Below are 24,444 nucleotides of genomic sequence, written 5' to 3' on the forward strand. Positions count from 1 at the left end.
TATATATATATATATATATATATATATATGTAACTGGTGTTCTTTTCCTCTGTGTTGTGTGTAGGATGTAATAAACAGGAGCGACACCAGGGGTCGCTGCTCAGCTGCACTTTAGTGGTGTTAATGCATGTGACCATAGTAGGACAACAGTGAAATAAAAACATGCCTGACGATACAGGAAGTACAAATGTAGTCAATATTGTGGAGCCCCTACACAAATACAATAATACACAACAAGAAATAGTGAACTTAACTTCTTAATGAGACAATAAATACACTTTCCATCTGTCACTTCACTTCTGTTTGTTTCCTTGTTTGGTGTTTGTTTCCTTGTTTGGTGTTTGTTTCTTTGTTTGGTGTTTGTTTCCTTGTTTGGTGTTTGTTTCCTTGTTTGGTGTTTGTTTCCTTGTTAGTGTTTTGTTTTCTTTGTTTGATGTTTATTTCCTGGTTTGATGTTTGTTTCCTTGTTTGGTGTTTATTTCCTTGTTTGATGTTTGTTTCCTTGTTTGGTGTTTGTTTCCTTGTTTGGTGTTTGTTTTCTTTGTTTGGTGTTTGTTTCCTTGTTTGATGTTTGTTTCCTTGTTTGATGTTTGTTTCCTTGTTTTGGTGTTTGTTTTCTTGTTTGGTGTTTGTTTCCTTGTTTGGTGTTTATTTCCTTGTTTGGTGTTTGTTTCCTTGTTTGGTGTTTATTTCCTGTCGGCTCCCTTAATTTTGTTCCATTTCCTGCATGTCTCCCTGAGCGCTGGTTTCCCTCACCTGTCCGTGATTGGCAGCCCGGCACACCTATTTGCAGTCGCCAATCAGGCGGCTGTTTATGTTCCTCAGTGCTGGAGGACTGTGGTGATGTTTAGGACCTCTACTTTTTCCTTCTTTGTCAGTATATTAAAGACTCTTATCACTCTCCTGTTTCCTGTTTCCTGTTTGTCAGTATATTAAAGACTCTTATCACTCTCCTGTTTCCTGCATCTTGGGGTCACAACCATGCCAGTTCCCGACACACCTCTCATGTTGGTATGGTAGACAAAAGGGAAGTAGAGAGGCGTGTCCAACATATATAAAGAGGCAGGTGTCACAACAATTATTGCAGTAGAAGGGACACAATGAAACAATGTTTCTACATATTGACAAAACATCAAAAATCCTTCAGGTTAATTCATGTAACTTACACTTTTTGTGTAATTATAACAATAATATGAAATACATTATAATTACATGACATAATTGACCATATATGTATATATATATATGGGGCGGCATGGCGTAGTGGGTAGAGCAACTGTGCCAGAAACCTGAGGGTTGCAGGTTCGCTCCCCGCCTCTTACCATCCCAAAAAAATCGCTGCCGTTGTGTCCTTGGGCGGGACACTTCACCCTTTGCCCCCGGTGCCACTCACACCGGTGAATTGAATGATGAATGATAGGTGGTGGTCGGAGGGGCCGTGGGCGCAAATTGCAGCCACGCTTCCGTCAGTCTACCCCAGGGCAGCTGTGGCTATGAAAGTAGCTTACCACCACCAGGTGTGAATGATTTATGGGTTCTACATGTAAAGCGACTTTGGGTACTTAGAAAAGCGCTATATAAATCCCAGTTATTATTATTATATATATATATATATATACCGGTATATATATTATTGCCTGTGATTTGTTTTTTTGTAGTTGAAAAAATGAAGCTCCTCCCTCTGCTGCTTGCGTTCCTGCAAACAGCCGACTTGGTTCCCTTTGACCGTCGGGCATCTAAAGAAACATTACAAAGTACGAAGCTTGCCAACATTTTGCAGCGTGACGACAATGTGACATAAGACAACAATGTGACATATGACAACAATGTGACGTATGACAACAATGTGACGTATGACAACAATGTGACATATGACAACAATGTGATGTATGACAACAATGTGACGTATGACAACAATGTGACGTATGACAACAATGTGACATACGACAACAATGTGACGTATGACAACAATGTGACATATGACAACATTGTGACGTATGACAACAATGTGATATATGACAACAATGTGACATATGACTACAAAGTGACGTATGGCAACAATGTGACATATGACGACAATGTGAGATTTGACAACAATGTGACATATGACAACAATGTGACATATGACAACAATGTGACGTATGACAACAATGTCATATATGACAACAATGTGACATATGACTACAATGTGACGTATGACAACAATGTGACATATGACAACAATGTGACATATGACAACAATGTGACGTATGACAACAATGTAACGTATGACAACAATGTGACGTATGACAACAATGTGACATATGACAACAATGTGACATATGACAACAATGTGACGTATGACAACAATGTGACATATGACAACAATGTGATGTATGACAACAATGTGACGTATAACAATGTGACATATGACAACAATGTGACATATGACAACAATGTGACGTATGACAACAATGTGACGAATGACAACAATGTGACGAATGACAACAATGTGACGTATGACGACAATGTGACGTATGACGACAATGTGACGTATGACGACAATGTGACGTATGACGACAATGTGACGTATGACAACAATGTGACATATGACGACAATGTGACGTATGACAACAATGTGACGTATGACAACAATGTGACGTATGACAACAATGTGACGTATGACGACAACATGACGTATGACAACAATGTGCCGTATGACAACAATGTGACATATGACAACAATGTGACGTATGACAACAATGTGACGTATGACAACAATGTGACATACGACAACAATGTGACGTATGACAGCAATGTGACATATGACAACAATATGACATATGACAACAATGTGACGTATGACAACAATGTGACATATGACAACAATGTGACGTATGACGACAATGCGACGTATGACAACAATGTGACATATGACAACAATGTGACGTATGACAACAATGTGACGTATGACAACAATGTGACGTATGACGACAATGCGACGTATGACAACAATGTGACATATGACAACAATGTGACGTATGACAACAATGTGACGTATGACAACAATGTGACATACGACAATAATGTGACGTATGACCAGAGGTGGGTAGTAACGCGCTACATTTACTCCGTAACATCTACTTGAGTAACTTTTGGGATAAATTGTACTTCTAAGAGTAGTTTTAATGCAACTTACTTTTACTTTTACTTGAGTATATTTATAGAGAAGAAACGCTACTTTTACTCCGCTACTTTTATCTACATTCAGCTCGCTACTCGCTACTAATTTTTATCGATCTGTTAATGCACGCTTTGTTTGTTTTGGTCTGTCAGACAGACCTTCAAAGTGCCTGCGTTACTGGTGACGTTTCACTCCGTTCCACCAATAAAATGCAGTCACTAGTGACGTTTGACTCCGTTCCACCAATCAGATGCAGTCACTGGTGACGTTGGACCAATCAAACAGAGCCAGGCGGTCACATGACCTGACTTAAACAAGTTGAAAAACTTATTGGGGTGTTACCATTTAGTGGTCAATTGTACGGAATATGTACTGTACTGTGCAATCTACTAATACAAGTTTCAATCAATCAATCAAAAGTGTGAAGGAAAAAAGACACTTTTTTATTTCAAACGTACATCCCGTCACAAGCCTAAAGACTGACTGCACAGTTCCTGTCTTCACAATAAAAGTGCCGCTCCATCGCGCCTGCGCTTTCAAAATAAGAGTCTCCGAAAGCCAGCGCAAACAAGCTAGCAAGCTACGGAGTTTGCCGCCAATGTATTTCTTGTAAAGTGTGTGAAAACGAATATGGAAGCTGGACAAATAAGATACCAAAAACCAACCACTTTCATGTGGTATTAGACAGAAAGGAGGAACTTTTTTTCTCCTGCATTTGAAAACGTGGACGTTAAGCACTGCTGTCTGATTCCAATCAATGCAAGTCATCAGAATCAGGTAATACACCAACTTATATTCTTGTCAACATGAAAGAAAGGAATCTATATGTGTTAAACATGCATGTATATTCATTAAAACACCTTTAACATGTAAACAAAAACGGCAAAATAAATAAATATAAATGATATACTGTATATATCAATGTATGTGTATATATGTATATATATATATATATATATATATATATATATATATATATATATATATATATATATATATATATATATATATAATATGTGTGTGTATGTTACTCATCAGTTACTCAGTACTTGAGTAGTTTTTTCACAACATACTTTTTACTTTTACTCAAGTAAATATTTGGGTGACTACTCATTACTTTTACTTGAGTAATACATCTCTAAAGTAACAGTACTCTTACTTGAGTACAATTTCTGGCTACTCTACCCACCTCTGCGTATGACAACAATGTCACGTATGACAACAATGTCACGTATGACAACAATGAGGTGCTTCTCAGGTGTGGCAGGTAGCAGAATAATTGGAGGGGTGGAGGCGCCCCCCTACTCCATCAAGTACCAAGCGTCCCTGAAGTACTTCAACTCCCACTTTTGTGGGGGCACCCTCGTCCACCCACAGTGGGTGGTGTCTGCCGCCCATTGCTGGAGGCCGTAAGCTAGCGCAGTCCAAAGCTCCTTTCCAGGACCTTCAGAGGAGTGAAGCTTCTCTGCTCTCCTGTAGGAGTCACATGATCAAGGTGGTCCTCAGTGAACTCCACTTGACGGGCAAGGAGGGCGTGGAGCAGAGGTTCAACGTTTCAGTCATCGTCACTCATCCCGACTTCCTTCACTGGACCTTCGATAACGACATCATGATGCTGAAGGTGAACACGTCCGTGCTGCCATCAAATCCCACAAACAAATATAGTTTTTGCTTCTCCAGCTGGACCGGCCGGCCACCCTTAATGCCCTGGTGGACGTGGCCATCCTGCCTGCACCTGACTCGCAGCCCCCGGGTGGCAGAAGCAGGTGTACAGTCAGTGGTTGGGGGGTGACCTGGGTGGGCAGTTCTAGTCTGTCACCTGTCCTCAGGTCAGTGGACGTGGACATCTTCCCCAACTGCTGGCACTACTACATCTTCGCCCTCACCCACAACATGATCTGTGCTGGCTCTGCAGGGGGCAGCAAAGACGCCTGCTTGGTAAGGACCCAGTGTGTGTGTGTGTGTGCGTGTGTTCATGTGTGTGTGTGTATGTGTGTGTGTGAGTGTGTGTGTGTGTGTGTGTGAGTGCGTGCGTGCGTGCGTGCGTGTGTGTGTGCGCGTCTGTGTGTTGTTGGATGTTGGCTCTTAACGATTGTGATGATGTCGTTTGGATGTTGGCTCCTAACGATAGTGATGATGTCATTTGGATGTTGGCTCCTAATGATTTTGATGATGTCATTTGGATGTTGGCTCTTAACGATTGTGATTATGTCATTTGGATGTTGGCTCCTAACGATTTTGATGATGTCATTTGGATGTTGGCTCCTAACGATTGTGATGATGTCATTTGGATGTTGGCTCCTAACGATTGTGATGATGTCATTTGGATGTTGGCTCCTAACAATTGTGATGATGTCATTTGGATGTTGGCTCTTAACGATTGTGATGATGTCATTTGGATGTTGGCTCCTAACAATTGTGATGATGTCATTTGGATGTTGGCTCTTAACGATTGTGATGATGTCATTTGGATGTTGGCTCCTAATGATTGTGATGATGTCATTTGGATGTTGGCTCCTAACGATTTTGATGATGTCATTTGGATGTTGGCTCCTGACAATTGTGATGATGTCATTTGGATGTTGGCTCCTAACAATTGTGATGATGTCATTTGGATGTTGGCTCCTAACGATTTTGATGATGTCATTTGGATGTTGGCTCCTAACGATTGTGATGATGTCATTTGGATGTTGGCTCCTAACGCTTGTGATGATGTCATTTGGATGTTGGCTCCTAATGATTGTGATGATGTCATGAGCAGAGTCATCATCAAGGGTTGTGTGCACCCTCCTTGGCACATAAAACAGACTTTTTAAACTAAGTTGACACCATTTTTGGAGCTTTTCTAAACCCTGCAATGGTCATGAGATTTGCTGCTTCTTCTTTGTTGGCAGCAGCTATTTCTTCTCTGTAGGTGGCGGCTATTTACTCTTTCTTGTTCAGCAGCTATTTATTTTACGTTGTTCAACGGCTATTTCTTCTTTGTTGGTAGCAGCTATTTCTTGTCCGTTGGTAGTGGCTTCTTCGTCATTGTCCGGCAGCTACTACTTTTTCGTTGGTGGCGACCAATTCTTCTCTTTTGGCGGTAGCTAGTTCTTCTTTGTCGGTGGCAACTTGTCTTTCTTTTTTGCTGGCAGTTTTTTTGTTGTTGTTTGGCAACTATTTCTACTTTGTTGCCGGCGGATGTTTCTCTTTTGTTGGCAGCGGCTATTTCTTCTTTGTTGTTCGGTGGCTATTTCCTTTTCCTTCTCTGTCGGCTATTTCTTCTTCGTTGTTTGGCAGCTATTTCTTCTTCTTTCTTTGGCAGCTATTTCTTCTTTGTTGCCGGCAGGTGTTTCTTCTTCCTTTTCCTGCGGCTTTTTATCTTTTGTTGGCAGCGGCAATTTTTTTTCTTAATTGGTGGCGACTATTTCTTGTTTGTTGTTTGGCGGCTATTTCTTTTTTTTTTTTTGGTGCAGCTATTTCTTCTTTGTGGTTTAAATTCACGTTTTTCGGCACTTATGGGTATCTAAAATTCACAAAACGGCAAGAATTTTTTTTTTTTGCATAATATGACAAAAAAGTGTCAACAAATTGAAAATACAGTTGCCAGAATATGAGCTTATACAAATAATCGTCCCTATTTTATGACACCAAGTTATTTTCCTAGGAAACACAAGACACTTATTGTAAACAAAATGCTAATTGGTACGCAAATATTTTTTGTAGCAATTGAATACACAAATGAGAATATTTTTTGCAAAGTTCATTTCTTTCAGTAGTTCAATTCAAAAAAGTGCAACTTTTATATTCTCCAGATTCCTTACACACACAAAAAAATATTTAAGAATATATTTCTAAATGTATTTGATGTTTTTAGTAAACATAAATTCTCAGTATCTCATAAAATTACAAAAATTGGGCCAGTTAATTCATGTGAACGACTCCAATGTGATCCTGAAATTAGTCTGTTAGCCGAGATTGAAATCCTGAAATCTAATCTAAGAGAACTGCGTGTCGCGGTTGGGAGAGTGGCTGTGCCAGCAACCTGAGGGTTCCTGGTATGATCCCCAGCTTCTCCCAACCTAGTCACGTCCGTTGTGTCCTTGAGCAAGACACTTCACCCTTGCTCCTGATGGGTGGTGGTTAGCGCCTTGCATGGCAGCTCCCACCATCAGTGTGTGTGAATGGGTGAATATGGAAATAGTGTCAAAGCGCTGTACAAGTTTAACCATTTAATATATTTTGCACAACACTCTAATTTAATGAGATGCGCCTGTAATAATTATTTTTTAATAAATTGTCTCTGTCATTAAATCCAGTCCAATTGTTGACTCTTCTTGAATATTATATGATTATATTTTCCTCTGGAATGCTCACACAGCATGCAGCAAGCAGTCAATAGCGTTAAATATTAGGGGTGTCAAAAATAATTGATTTTCGAATTATTCGAGATTCTTATTTATAACGATTCTTAATCGATTAAAAAATATCTTTATTTTTTTCGTTTTTTAGGAATAATATTTTTCTTTTTCCAGCCGCTTTATTAAATGTTTGGGTAGAATTTGATCAATCAAAAGCAGTTTTATTTAAGTAATATAGAAATTGATCGGAGCTGTTCATGTATTTTATGGAGGAATGTAGTTCATCATAGAACTGGCACCCAATGTTATTAAGAAGTATTGATTCTGAATGGAATGGTTCCCCCCTAGAATGGAAGATTGACAACCTAGTAAATAGGCGAGTGGACCAAAGTTCATTTCGGAGCAGAGACCACTGTTGGAGGACAATACCGTATAATTCAAGTTGTTTACTGGATGTGTATGTATATATATATATGTGTGTTGCAAAAAGTCAATGATTTGATTGATTTGCAGGGTGACTCAGGAGGACCCTTGGTATGTGACGGTCGCTTTGAGGGCATCGTGTCTTGGGGCATCGGCTGTGGCCACGCCTCCTTCCCTGGCGTGTACACCAAGGTCAGGAACTACCTGGGATGGATCAGCCGGGTCATGGAGAAACACTGAGAGCCAATTAGAGAATCCTGCCATGAAAGATGTTCCCTTGGACTACTGGGGGTGAAAGAAAAACCTGAAGAATGACAGCAGTGGTTTTCAAAAGACTCCATGGTCGCTGCAGCAGCTGGAGAAAAATAAAGAATAGGAGAATGTCAAAGTTGCTAAACTAACTTCAGTTAGAAATTTTGAGATAGTATGGGTACAGTCATACTGGAACAGAAAAAGTAGAACACTGTGTTTTTCAGCCCATAAGGCGCATTAAAGGGGTCATATTAGGATTTTTTTTTCTACATTAAAATCACTTCCTTGTGGTCTACATAACATGTCATGGTGCTTCTTTGGTCAACATGTTGCATAGATGATGTTTTACAGACTTTGACAGCGTCATCTTTGTTGTACCGCTAGTTTTTAGCTCTTCCATCGCGAGTCTACTGACAGATATAAGTTACAACTGTACGCTACTTTATATTAGAAATGGCAACGGAAGAGGATGAACGCCCCACAACAAGAGGATAGAGAAATTATTGACTGCGGCGCAGACTAAAATGGCGGATACGCGCAAATTTTCAAGACTTACGCAGAACAGAAAAGAAGAAAGTTGGTTTTGCATAATATTGTGAAACAAAACGCCAGATAAGGTATGCTAATAGGTGCCATTTTGGGGTCCTTGTACACACACCTTAATAATACTGTATGTTGAAGAACAGTACGTCTGACTATGGTAGCCGTAATGCTACATCAAGTGGTGCAAATTTGCGGCTTACCAAAGTCGTACTAAAACATTTTTGAGCACCGTGTGTGATGTTCTATATTCTCAATAAAACATCAAAGTTTTGGTGTTGCTTGCTTACGGGTACTTGCTAGCGTCATTTATTGACCAGGCGTCAACTTGCAGTCCACACGTATCTCTTATGTGTGACTGGTCGCACTTATCATTACACCATGTACCAAATAAAATTGCTTGGTAAGCACAACCAGGATTAATTTGTACATTAGGCGCACAGGGTTATAAGGCGCACAGTCCATTTTAAGAAAATGAAAGATTTTAAGTGCGCCTTATAGTCCGAAAAATTGTGCTTTTGAAAAGTGCAAAGAACCACATTACTGTCAACTGTTATCGGCCGATAAATGCGTTAAAATGTAATATCGGAAATTATCGGGATCGGTTCTTTTATTATCGGTATGGGTCTTTTTTTGGTTTGTTTTGTTTTTTAATTAAATCAACATAAAAAACACTAGATACACTTACAATTAGTGCACCAACCCAAAAAACTTTACTCACCCATTTACACTCATTCACACTCATTCACACAAAAGGGTTGTTTCTTTCTGTTATTAATATTCTGCTTCCTGCATTATATATCAATATATATCAATACAGTCTGCAAGGGATACAGTCCGTAAGCACACATGATTGTGCGTGCTGCTGGTCCACTAATAGTACTAACCTTTAACAGTTAATTTTACTAATTTTCATTAATTACTAGTGTCAATGTAACTGTTTATATATTGTTTTACATTCTTTTTTATTCAAGAAAATGTTTTGAATTTATTTGTCTTATTTTATTTTATAATTTATTTTTTTTAGTACCTTATCTTCACCATACCTGGTTGTCCAAATTAGGAAAATAATAATGTGTTAATTCCACGACTGCATATATCGGTTGATATCGGTATAGGTTGATATCGGTATCGATAATTAAAGAGTTGGACAATATCGGAATATCGGATATCGGCAAAAAGCCATTATCGGACATCCCTAGTTTTCAATTATTTTTTGTCATGCCGCCCCCTAGGGGACCGGAACCCTTTCACGCCACATTAAATGCTAAATTGCTGTCATAGTCATAAATGACAACATTCTACTTGTCAAAAGAGATCATAAATTGAACTACAACAATCATTTCCAAGTGAAATTTATTAACTACATTTGTAACATTTAGACCCAAACGTTTTGCCTCCAAGGGCCAAAGTGAAATTGTGTGTAATAGGTCTGCGGGCCAAACAGCAATTTTGACCATGCGGCACCACCAGTGAGGAATTTAGGATCATAGCGCAATAATTCATGGTTAAGGTAGCAGAGACTGTCACAGTTGTGTGTTAGCATCCAACTTTGGGTCTTTTAACCTCAAAACATTCCAAAAAGTCCATTTCTGCAGATCTTTGCCATCTGGAGGTGTTATTCTGTAACTCTTTTCCACCACTTGAGGCAGTAATGACCAAATCTAACAAACAGAAGAAGTCATAGAGAAGCTTCTCAATGATGACAAAAGTGGTGACTTCTTGCAGTCTAAAAAAGTGAAGTCAAAGATGTAAGGCTTTACTTCCAACGGTGAAAAAAGCTCCAGGCACCAAGACGTCCACGACGGCCCAGATATGTTGCTGTCCTTCGGGGGAAAGATCACGGTCAACATTGCCATGGTCCATGGTCCAGGTATTGTATTTGAACACCAATGTAGATCTGGCTGTCACCCCAGCTCCGTGCCTCTGCTCCTTTCACCTGCCATCCCACCACGGGACCATCATCTCCAGGAAAAAAAGTACAGGTATTTTTCATAGGCAGTATGATACTGTTTTGTAATTCATTCATCCATTATTATTATTATTATTACTAGTTCCGCCTACATATTTCAAAAGTTACCCAGACAGATGAGACATATGGAAGATGCTACATTTCCAAGCGTTGAGGTTTTCATGACAGGATGTGGGCGGGGCATGACGACCAAGATGATCATTCTCCATAGAGTGTCACAACTTTACCGTAGAGCAGGGGTCTTAAATTTGAAAGCAACTTGTAAAAAAAACACTATAGATTTTAACGGTAAAAACAGTCACCAGAATTGTATTGTAAAATGTATGATGGTTTTTACACCAGATGACCATAAATTGGAAAAACTCTACCACTGTTTTATGCTAAATTCTCCTGACTGAGCTGCTTTTTTTTTTTACCGTAAAATCTACGGCCATTTTTTTTACAGTGCATTACTGTACATTACAAAACAGCCCCCAGTTTTGTTGTTATTTTGCCAGCTGAGCTGTTACTTTTTCACTGTAAAATCTACATTCCCCGTTTTTACAGCGCATTAACTGTAAATGGTACCACACATGATTTTACCTTCCAGTTTTACGCATCGCTCGGATTTTCCAAGCACGGAAAGGAAGAAAGTGAGTGGAGGGACAAGTGTGGAGAAGAAGAAGTTGATGATATTTCTTGAATTTGAAGAAGAAATCTTCCCAAACATGAAGCAAGTGGAGCGTATCACTCCTCGTCTGCGCAGCCAGGAATGTTAGAATAATGTGCTGGACATTTATCCATGAAAATATGGCCAAGCTGCTGATGGTGTGTTTGGCGGAGAGGTGGGAGATACCGTAGAAATGGACTCTTCAAGGTACTTTATTGTTACATTACTTTATAAAACTACTCATTGTTTTGTTTTTAGTCAATATTTCTAATTTTGTTTCTGTCTTCAAACAGCATGTAACATGTTCAACATGTTGCTGTATTTCAGTCTTCAAACAACATGTTACATGTTCAACATGTTGCTGTATTTCAGTCTTCAAACATGTTACATGTTCAAAATGTTGCTATATTTCAGTCTTCAAACATGTTACATGTTCAACATGTTACAACATGTCAACATTTCCCCTTTTATTTCACTTTGTACAAAATTACATCACTACATTTCCCCTTTTATTCCACTTTGTACAAAATTACATTGTTACATTTTCCCTTTTATTCCACTTTGTACAATATTACATTGTTACATTTAACCTTTTATTCCACTTTGTACAATATTACATTGTTACATTTAACCTTTTATTCCACTTTGTACAATATTACATCGTTACATTTCCCCTTTTATTCCACTTTGTACAAAATTACATTGTTACATTTCCCCTTTTATTCCACTTTGTACAAAATTACATTGTTACATTTCCCCTTTTATTCCACTTTGTACAATATTAAATGGTTACATTTCACCTTTTATTCCACTTTGTACAATATTACATCATTACATTTCACCTTTTATTTCACTTTGTACAATATTGCATCATTACATTTCACCCTTTATTCCACTTTGTATAATATTACATTGTTACATTTCCCCTTTTATTCCACTTTGTACAATATTACATCGTTACATTTCACCTTTTATTCCACTTTGTACAATATTACATTGTTACATTTTCCCCTTTATTCCACTTTGTACAATATTACAGTGTTAAATTTCCCCCTTTATTCCACTTGGTACAATATTACATTGTTACATTTCCCCTTTTATTCCACTTTGTACAATATTAAATTGTTACATTTCACCTTTTATTCCACTTTGTACAATATCACATCGTTACATTTAACCTTTTATTCCACTTTGTACAGTATTACATCGTTACATTTAACCTTTTATTCCACTTTGTCCAATATTACATCGTTATCTTTCACCCTTTATTCCACTTTGTACAATATTACATCATTACATTTCCCCTTTTATTCCACTTTGTACAATATAACATCGATACATTTCACCTTTTATTTCACTTTGTACAATATTGCATCGTTACATTTCACCCTTTATTCCACTTTGTACAATATTACATCATTATATTTCCCCTTTTATTCCACTTTGTACAATATTACATCGTTACATTTCACCTTTTATTCCACTTTGTACAATATTACATTGTTACATTACCCCCTTTATTCCACTTTGTACAATATTACATCGTTACATTTAACCTTTTATTCCACTTTGTCCAATATTACATCGTTACCTTTCACCTTTTATTCCACTTTGTACAGTATAACATCGATACATTTCACCTTTTATTTCACTTTGTACAATATTGCATCGTTACATTTCACCCTTTATTCCACTATGTACAATATTACATCATTACATTTCCCCTTTTATTCCACTTTGGACATATTACATCGTTACATTTCCCCTTGTAGTCCACTTTGTACAATATTACATCGTTACATTTCCACCTTTATTCCACTTTGTACATATTACATCATTACATTTCCCCTTTTATTCCACTTTGTCCAATATTACATCGTTACATTTCACGTTTTATTCCACTTTGTACAATATTACATTGTTACATTTCCCCTTTTATTCCACTTTGTACAATATTGCATCCTTACATTTCACCCTTTATTCCATTATGTACAATATTACATTGTGAAATTTCACCTTTTATTCCACTTTGTACAAAATTACATCTTAACATTTCACCTTTTATTCCACTTTGTACAATATTACATCGTTACATTTCCCCCTCTATTCCACTTTGTACATATTACATTGTTACATTTCCCCTTTTATTCCACTTTGTACAATATTGCATCGTTACATTTCACCCTTTATTCCACTTTGTCCAATATTACATCATTACCTTTCACCTTTTATTCCTTTTTGTACAATATTACATTGTTACATTTCTCCTTTTATTCCACTTTGTACAATATTACATTGTTACATTTCACCTTTTATTCCACTTTGTACAATATTGCATCCTTACATTTCACCCTTTATTCCATTATGTACAATATTACATTGTGAAATTTCACCTTTTATTCCATTTTGTACAAAATTACATCGTTACATTTCACCTTTTATTCCACTTTGTACATTTCACCTTTTATTCCACTTTGTACAATATTACATCGTTACATTTCCCCCTCTATTCCACTTTGTACATATTACATTGTTACATTTCCCCTTTTATTCCACTTTGTACAATATTGCATCGTTACATTTCACCCTTTATTCCACTTTGTCCAACATTACATCGTTACCTTTCACCTTTTATTCCTTTTTGTACAATATTACATTGTTACATTTCCCATTTTATTCCACTTTGTACAATATTAGATTTCCCCCTTTATTCCACTTTGTACAATATTACCTAGTTACATTTCACCTTTTATTCCACTTTGTACAATATTGCATCCTTACATTTCACCCTTTATTCCACTTTGTACAATATTCCATTGTTACATTTCACCTTTTTATTCCACTTTGTACACTATTGCATCGTTACATAACACCCTTTATTCCACTTTGTCCAATATTACATCGTTACATTTCCACTTTTATTCCACTTTGTCCAATATTACATCGTTACATTACATTTCCCCTTTTATTCCACTTTGTACATTACATTGTTACATTTCCCCTTTTATTCCACTTTGTACAATATTGCATTTCCCCCTTTATTCCACTTTGTACAATATTACATCGTTACATTTCACCTTTTATTTCACTTTGTAAAATATTGCATCCTTACATTTCACCCTTTATTCCACTTTGTACAATATTACATTGTTACATTTTACCTTTTATTCCACTTTGTACAATATTACATCGTTACATTTCCTCTTTATTCCACTTTGTACATATTACATCGTTACATTTACCCTTTTATTCCACTTTGTACAATATTGCATCATTACATTTCACCCTTTATTCCACTTTGTCCAATATTACATCGTTACATTTCCCCTTTTATTCCACTTTGTCCAATATTACATCGTTACATTTCCCCTTTTATTCCATTTTGTCCAATATTACATCGTTGCATTTCACCCTTTATTCCACTTTGTATATAGTTTTTTTAACAGTATTTCCACAATGGGCTGTTAAAAATGTAGCTGCGGGCCACAAATGGCCCCCCGGGTTGCACTTTGGACACCATTTCACCCAACCCCTCCCTTTCCTAAAAGCTATGAAGTTCTGGAAAAGTCCTTTGTGTCTCTCTTTCTCCTTCTTGCTCTTCTTTCTTTCTTTCTGTAGCAGCGTAAAACCTTTCTCCTGCGTAATCAGATGTTGTTTGAGTACTTAAGCTTTTCTCTGGACATGTATTTATTGAATAGGAAAAACAAAGTACCGTGTTTTTCGGACTATAAGTTGCAGTTTTTTTCATAGTTTGGCCGGGCTCCAGTGCGACTTATATATGTTTTTTTTTCTTTTTTATTATGCATTTTCGGCAGGTGCGACTTATACTCCGAAAAATACGGTACTAATATGATCCAGTTTTCAAAAAGTGTTGACAAACTATTGATTGATGACAATTGTATTGGTGGATTGAATGGTTTGTGTTATGTATGGAGCACAGCAAGTGAACAAACAAATGACTGAATCAAAACAAAGGGTAGGATCGAATAGGATCTGCTTCTTCCTGCTCCTTTTCGGACATGTTGTAAGGAGAAGGTGTAAATGTACATATTGTAACTTTATCGAATGATATGGTTCATGTCCAAAATAAAATGATACCTTTACTTATGTCTCAGACAGATTTTAAAACTGATGAAATCGATTTCAATCCTCAAAATTCTACATAAAATGCGATGTTGTACAACTGCCAAATAATGCTCTGCTACATCCTGTCATCCTCAATGACACCTTGAATTCAATCCTTCAACATGATGTTTGTGCTCAGCCATTCATCAGTCTGCTGTGTGACGGGTGAAGGTACACAGGGTCAAAGGTATTTATAGTGCATGATCTCACATGCATGTTTATGAATATTTATAGTGTCACATGCATGATGTCACCTGCAGGCTGCAATGTGGAGAATACATGTTACAACCTGGGCGTGTGTGCAGAGAGGAAGGTCATGTCCAAGGCAGGAAGGTCATGTCCAAGGTAGGAAGGTCATGTCCAAGGCAGGAAGGTCATGTCCAAGGCAGGAAGGTCATGTCCAAGGTAGGAAGGTCATGTCCAAGGCAGGAAGGTCATGTCCAAGGCAGTGTCTGAAGGCTGCACTTCATTCAAGGCAATCGCCATCGCCAGGTACGAATAACGAGAATGTTGTCTTTGTGTATGTATGTTTTTATGCATATGTTTTTATGTATGTATGTTGTTATGTATGTATGTTGTTATGCATGTATGTTGTTATGCATGTATGTTTTTATGCATGTATGTTGTTATGCATGTATGTTATGTATGTATGTTTTTATGTATGTATGTTTTATGCATGTATGTTTTTATGCATGTACGTTTTTATTCATGTATGTTTTTAATGCATGTATGTTTTTATGTATGTATGCTTTTAGGTATGTATGCTTTTATGTATGTATGTTTTTAATGCATGTATGTTTTTATGTATGTATGTTTTATGCATGTTTTTATGCATGTATGTATATTTGTTATATGTATGTATGTTTTAATGCATGTATGTTTTTATGTATGTATGTTTTTATGCATGTATGTTTTTATGCATATGTTTTTATGTATGTATGTTGTTAAGTATGTGTGTTTTTAATGCATGTATGTTTTTATGTATGTATGTTTTATGTATGTATGTTTTTAATGCATGTATGTTTTTATGTATGTATGTTTTTATGCATGTCTGTTTTTATGTATGTATGTTGGTAAGTATGTGTGTTTTTAATGCATGTATGTTTTTATGTATGTATGTTTTTATGTATGTATGTTTTTAATGCATGTATGTTTTATGTATGTATGTTTTTATGCATGTATGTTGCTATGTATGTATGTTTTTAATGCATGTATGTTTTTATGTATGTATGTTTTTATGCATATGTTTTTATGTATGTATGCTTTTATGTATGTATGTTTTTAATGCATGTATGCTTTTATGTATGTATGTTTTTATGCATATGTTTTTATGCATGTATGTTATAAATGATAAATAAATGATAAATGGGTTGTACTTGTATAGCGCTTTTCTACCTTCAAGGTACTCAAAGCGCTTTGACACTACTTCCACATTTACCCATTCACACACACATTCACACACTGATGGAGGGAGCTGCCATGCAAGGCGCTAACCAGCAGCCATCAGGAGCAAGGGTGAAGTGTCTTGCTCAGGACACAACGGACATGACGAGGTTGGTACTAGGTGGGGATTGAACCAGGGACCCTCGGGTCGCGCACGGCCATTCTTCCACTGCGCCACCCCGTCCCCGTTGTTAGTTGTTATGTATGTATGTTTTTAATGCATGTATGTTTTTATGTATGTATGTTTTTAATGCATGTATGTTTTATGTATGTATGTTTTTATGCATGTATGTTTTTTATGTAAGTATGTTGTTATGTATGTATGTTTTTAATGCATGTATGTTTTTATGTATGTATGTTTTTATGCATGTTTTTATGTATGTATGCTTTTATGTATGTATGTTTTTAATGCATGTATGTTTTTATGTATGTATGTTTTTATGCATGTATGTTTTTATGTATGTTGTTAAGTATGTGTGTTTTTAATGCATGTATGTTTTTATGTATGTATGTTTTATGTATGTATGTTTTTATGTATGTATGTTTTATGTATGTATGTTTGTATGCATGTATGTTTTTTATGTATGTATGTTGTTATGTATGTATGTTTTTAATGCATGTATGTTTTTATGTATGTATGCTTTTATGTATGTATGTTTTTAATGCATGTATGTTTTTATGTATGTATGTTTTTATGCATGTATGTTGTTAGTTGTTATGTATGTATGTTTTTAATGCATGTATGTTTTTATGCATGCATGTTTTTATGCATGTATGTTTTTATGTATGTATGTTGTTAAGTATGTGTTTTTAATGCATGTATGTTTTTATGTATGTATGTTTTTATGTATGTATGTTTTTAATGCATTTATGTTTTTATATATGTATGTTTTTATGCATGTATGTTTTTATGTATGTATGTTGTTAAGTATGTGTTTTTAATGCATGTATATTTTATGTATGTATGTATGTTTTTATGTATATATTTTTAATGCATGTATGTTTTTATGCATATGTTTTTATGCATGTATGTCTTTTATGTATGTATGTTATGTATGTTTTTAATGCATGTATGTTTTTACGCATGTATGTTTTTATGTATGTATGGTTTTATGCATATGTTTTTATGTATGAATGTATGTTGTTATGTATGTATGTTTTTAATGCATGTATGTTTTTATGTATATGTTTTCATGTATGTATGTTTTTATGTATGTATGTTTTTATGCATGTATGTTTTTATGTATGTATGTTTTTATGCATGTATGTTTTTTTATGTATGTATGTTGTTATGTATGTATGTTTTTAATGCATGTATGTTTTTATTTATGTATGTTTTTAATGCATGTATGTTTTTATGTATGTATGTTTTTATGCATGTATGTTTTTATGCATGTTTTTATGTATGTATGCTTTTATGTATGTATGTTTTTAATGTATGTATGTTTTTAATGTATGTATCTTTTTATGTATGTAAGTTTTTTATGCATGTATGTTTGTAATGCATGTATGTTTTTATGTATGTATGCTTTTATGTATGTATGTTTTTAATCCATGTATGTTTTTATGTATGTATTGTTAGAATAATTGTTTGTAAGTTATCACAAAAAAACTTTGTGATGAAATAAGTTCCAGGCAAAAACAGGGGCTGTCTTTGAGGCCTACCAAGAGGAAGAAGGCTCGTAAAACTCCACTGGGACTTCAAAGCGGACAGATGGCAGGATCTTCCCAAACTTCCAGAGGAACTCTCTTTGAACTATTTTATGGAGCTCTCTTTGAACTATTTGGTAACCAGAGACAAGGCTGTTTACGACCCACTTCCCTCTGGAAGCAGCTGTGGGTAGGTGGGGGGAGAAAGTAAAATAAAGAAGGAGGAGTACAATCTTGGGGCAGAGCATTGGTTGAAGACTGTACAGAGAGGACAGTCGCCATGTTTCTCGTCAATATCGAATCCAAATGTAATTCTGTCTCTGTTTGATTCTTTGCCTCTTGTCTTGTCTAATACATGTCATCAGTGTTTGAACCTGACATGTATCATATATGTTTTTATGCATGTATGTTTTTTTATGTATTTATGTTGTTATGTATGTATGTATGATTTTAATGCATGTATGTTTTTATGTATGTATGTTTTTATGCATGTATGTTTTTATGTACAGTATGTATGTTTTTATGCATATGTTTTTATGTATGTATGCTTTTAGGTATGTATGCTTTTATGTATGTATGTTTTTAATGCATGTATGTATGTTGTTAAGTATGTGTATTTTTAATGCATGTATATTTTATGTATGTATGTATGTTTTTATGTATATATTTTTAATGCATGTATGTTTTTATGCATATGTTTTTATGCATGTATGTCTTTTATGTATGTATGTTATGTATGTTTTTAATGCATGTATGTTTTTACGCATGTATGTTTTTATGTATGTATGGTTTTATGCATATGTTTTTATGTATGTATGTTTTTATGTATGAATGTATGTTGTTATGTATGTATGTTTTTAATGCATGTATGTTTTTATGTATATATGTTTTTATGCATATGTTTTCATGTATGTATGTTTTTATGCATGTATGTTTTTATGTATGTATGTTGCTAAGTATGTATGTTTTTAATGCATGTATGTTTTTATGTATGTATGTATGTATGTTTTTATGTATGTTATGTATGTATGTTTTTAATGCATGTATGTTTTTATGTATATATGTTTTTATGCATATGTTTTTATGTATGTATGTTTTTATGCATGTATGTTTTTATGTATGTATGTTGCTAAGTATGTATGTTTTTAATGCATGTATGTTTTTATGTATGTATGTTTTTATGTACTGTATGTATGTATGTATGTATGTATGATTTTATGTATGTATGTTTTTATGCTTGTATGTGTTAAGAACTGATCAAGGGGGTGACCCCAGAATGCAGAGGCATGTTTGAATAACAAAAAGGAATACATTTAATAAGTCCAAAAAGTGTAACAAAAAGCGATGGGGCAGAAGTGCACACCATGAATAGTAACAAAAACAGGTTCCTCAGTGGTTGGCAGGGGAAAAGCCAGGGCGCACTAAGCACAGCATAAAGTCTTTCGCTGCCTCAAGGAGGCTAGGAAACAAACACAAAGAAGTTAGGAATTACAGGATTAATGAAAAGCAACGTACCAGGACTGACGAGGCGAAGCAGGCGCATGCATGTGGGAGGTGCACGATAAAATAAACTGATAAATACTGATAAAGTTGAGGAATGCTCATCAAACACTTATTTGGAACGTCAAACAGGTGTGCAGGCAAATTGGGAACAGGTGGGTGCCATGATTGGGTATAAAAACAGCTTCCCAAAAAATGCTCAGTCTTTCACAAGAAAGGATGGGGCGAGGTACACCCCTTTGTCCACAACTGCGTGAGCAAATAGTCAAACAGTTTAAGAACAACATTTCTCAAAGTGCAATTGCAACAAATTTAGGGATTTCAACATCTACGGTCCATAATATCATCAAAAGGTTCAGAGAATCTGGAGAAATCACTCCACGTAAGCGGCATGGCTGGAAACCAACATTGAATGACCGTGACCTTCGATCCCTCAGACGGCACTGTATCAAAAACCGACATCAATCTCTAAAGGATATCACCACATGGGCTCAGGAACACTTCAGAAAACCACTGTCACTAAATACAGTTTGTCGCTACATCTGTAAGTGCAAGTTAAAGCTCTACTATGCAAAGCGAAAGCCATTTATCAACAACATCCAGAAACGCCGCCGGCTTCTCTGGGCCCGAGATCATCTAAGATAGACTGATGCAAAGTGGAAAAGTGTTCTGTGGTCTGACGAGTCCACATTCAAATTGTTTTTGGAAATATTCGACATCGTGTCATCCGGACCAAAGGGGAAGCCAACCATCCAGACTGTTATCGACGCAAAGTTCAAAAGCCAGCATCTGTGATGGTATGGGGGTGCATTAGTGCCCAAGGCATGGGTAACTTACACATCTGTGAAGGCACCATTAATGCTGAAAGGTACATACAGGTTTTGGAACAACATTTGCTGCCATCTAAGCGCCGTCTTTTTCATGGACGCCCCTGCATAATTCAGCAAGACAATGCCAAGCCACATTCAGCACGTGTTACAACAGCGTGGCTTCGTTAAAAAAAAGAGTGCGGGTACTTTCCTGGCCCGCCTGCAGTCCAGACCGGTCTCCCATCGAAAATGTGTGGCGCATTATGAAGCGTAAAATACGACAGCGGAGACCCCGGACTGTTGAACGACTGAAGCTCTACATAAAACAAGAATGGGAAAGAATTCCACTTTCAAAGCTTTAACAATTAGTTTCCTCAGTTCCCAATTGTTTATTGAGTGTTGTTAAAAGAAAAGGTGATGTAACACAGTGGTGAACATGCCCTTTCTCAACTACGTTTGCACGTGTTGCAGCCATGAAATTCTAAGTTAATTATTTGCAAATATAAAAAAAAAAGTTTATGAGTTTGAACATCAAATATCTTGTCTTTGTAGTGCATTCAATTGAATATGGGTTGAAAAGGATTTGCAAATCATTGTATTCCGTTTATATTTACATCTAACACAATTTCTCAACTCATATGGAAACGGGGTTTGTACAACTTGTCACTAGCACAAGCTGTTGTGCCCACCTGCTTCAAGACCACCACCATCGTGCCCCTGCCAAAGAAAAACACTGTGACCTGTCTGAATGACTATCGCCCTGTTGCACTCACCCCAATAGTGATGAAGTGCTTCGAGAGGATAGTTATATTACACATCAAGAAGACCATCCCAGACACACTGGACCCTCTACAGTTTGCCTACCGGCAGAACCGGTCCACTGAGGATGCAGTCAACACAGTCATCCACACCACCCTCACCCACTTGGAGGACAAGGACACCTATGCCAGGCTATTATTCATCGACTACAGCTCTGCTTTTAACACGGTCATCCCACAAAAACTCACTGCTCTACTCCTCACTGTTGGTCTGACACCAACTCTCTGTGACTGGGTCCTGAACTTTCTCACAAACCGGCATCAGTCAGTCAGAGTCGGCAACCATACATCAGGCACAAAGGTTCAAAGCATAGGGACCCCCCAAGGCTGCGTGCTGAGCCCCCTATTGTACACCCTCTTCACACACGACTGTGTGGCCTCCCAGAACAACACCAGTATCATCAAGTTTGCAGATGATACTACCGTCGCCGGACTGATCACCGGGGGAAGCTGAGGCAGCATACAGAAGGGAGGTGGCGGAACTGGTGGCCTGGTGTCAGGATAATAATCTCTCCTTGAACACAGACAAGACCAAGGAGATGATTATTGACCCACGGAGAAGGAGTGCACAGTACACACCTCTGTACATAGGGGGGACAAAGGTGGACAGGGTGAAAACCTTTAAATTCCTCGGGACCCACATCAGCGAGGACCTCACCTGGGATCACAACACCCAACAAACAATAAAGAAAGCCCAGCAGCGACTGTACTTCCTAGAAGGCTGAAAAAATTTGGCAAGCCACCCAAAATTCTCAGCAACTTCTATAGAAGTACGGTTGAGAGTGTCCTTACCAGCTCAATCACGGTCTGGTGTGGAAACTGCACTGCTAAGGACAGGAAGGCACTCCAGCGAGTGATTAAAACTGCTCAGTACATATCAAGAGCAGCCTTCCCCTCACAACAGGACATGTACTCTACCAGGGCCACCAGGAGAGCACACAACATCATAAAGGACAGTACACACCCCCAGCACAGTCTTTTCAGCCTCCTACCATCAGGCAGACGATACAGGAGCCTGAAATCCAGGACTACGAGACTGACAGTTTCTACCCACAGGCCGTCAGGCTTGTGAATGCTAGCTCCCCCAGCTACACAACCCCCCTTTTTACCTTTATCTTTTGAATAAAAGACAGCTACCATGACCACCCCCGAACTGTGAACCATCACTGTAGACACTTTTCACCTTTGATCACTAAAGACACTTTTAACTGCTGCTGTGACCAAATGTCACCTCCATATTTATATTGTTGACTGTCAATCAAAATGTGCAATAATGTTATGTTACTCACTGTGCCTTGTATATAACATTTTAATTTTAGCTCAGTACCGTGTGACTTGTTGAAGGGTGGACTAGCAAAGTAAGATTTTCTTTCTACGGCAAACTGTCTGTTTAACTGTGCATATGACAATAAACAATCTTGAATCTTGAATCTTGAAAGTGGTGACCCTCGCCCCATCCTTGTTTGTGAAAGACTGAGCATTTCATGGAAACTGTTTTTATACCCATTGAGCATTTCATGGAAACTGTTTTTATACCCAATCATGGCACCCACCTGTTCCCAATTAGCCTGTTCACCTGTGGGATGTTCCAAATAAGTCTTTGATGAGCATTCCTCAACTTTCTCACTTTTTTTTGCGACTTGTGCCAGCTTTTTTGAAACATGTTGCAGGCATCAAATTCCAAATGAGCTAATATTTGCAACAAAAAAAAAAAAAAGAAGTTTCTCAGTGATCATGAAATATCTTGTCTTTGCAGTCTATTCAATTGAATATAAGTTGAAAAGGATTTGCAAATCATTGTACTTTGTTTTTATTTACCATTTACACAAGGTGACAACTTCACTACTTGTGTACTCTGTACATCCCACCTAACTTAATGAAACATCATGATCATGTTTGGGTCCAGCTGGGATGTTTACCTCTCCAAGCCTGACGGCTCCCACACAAACATGAGCGCCAACCAGCTGCTGGCAGCCTCCTTTGGCCCAGAACCCCTGACCCTGAAGAACCCCTGACCCTGAAGAAGGTACTGGACATCCCCAACAGCCGCTGAAACTACCACAACACTTGAAGGCCACACCCTTGTATTAGTATTGATGAATGATGTACACACTTGTATTAGTATTGATGAATGCTGTACTCACTTGTATTCATACTTGCCAACCCTCCCGGATTTTCCGGGAGACTCCCGAAATTCAGCGCCTCTCCCGAAAACCTCCCGGGACAAATTTTCTCCCGAAAATCTCCCGAAATTCAGGCGGAGCTGGAGGCCACGCCCCCTCCAGCTCCATGCGGACCATAACGTCCTCCCAGCGCGGTAACAACACACAGCAGCAGTCACGTTTTCGTCTACCGTAAAGCAGTTCGTCTGCCGTAAACAGCAATGTTGTGACACTCTTAAACAGGACAATACTGCCATCTACTGTACATGCATATGCGACAATAACATCTACGGCTTTTAGAGAGTGCAGTGCACAACTGCGCACACAACAAGGAGATGAAGCAGAATGCATCATCAGAGAGGGTGTTCAGCATGGTTAGAAAAATAGTGACAGAGAATAGAACAAGGATGGACAATTCAACCCTTAACTCAACAATGAGTAGATGAGTGTTATGTGTGTGTATATGTGTAAATAAATGAACACTGAAATTCAAGTATTTCTCTTATTTATATATATATAGCTAGAATTCACTGAAAGTCAAGTATTTCTTATATATACTTGGTGAATTCTAGCTGTAAATATACTCCTCCCCTCT

General features: G+C 37.2%; 1 pseudogene; it reads left to right on the top strand.

Moving 5' to 3' along the window:
• Positions 1 to 10,536: 10,536 nt before the first annotated feature.
• On the top strand, positions 10,537 to 23,740 carry LOC140679765 (cytidine deaminase-like; annotated as a pseudogene).
• Positions 23,741 to 24,444: the final 704 nt, after the last annotated feature.

This window comes from Nerophis lumbriciformis, linkage group LG23 (assembly GCF_033978685.3).
Source record: "Nerophis lumbriciformis linkage group LG23, RoL_Nlum_v2.1, whole genome shotgun sequence".
Taxonomy (NCBI): Eukaryota; Metazoa; Chordata; class Actinopteri; order Syngnathiformes; family Syngnathidae; genus Nerophis; species Nerophis lumbriciformis.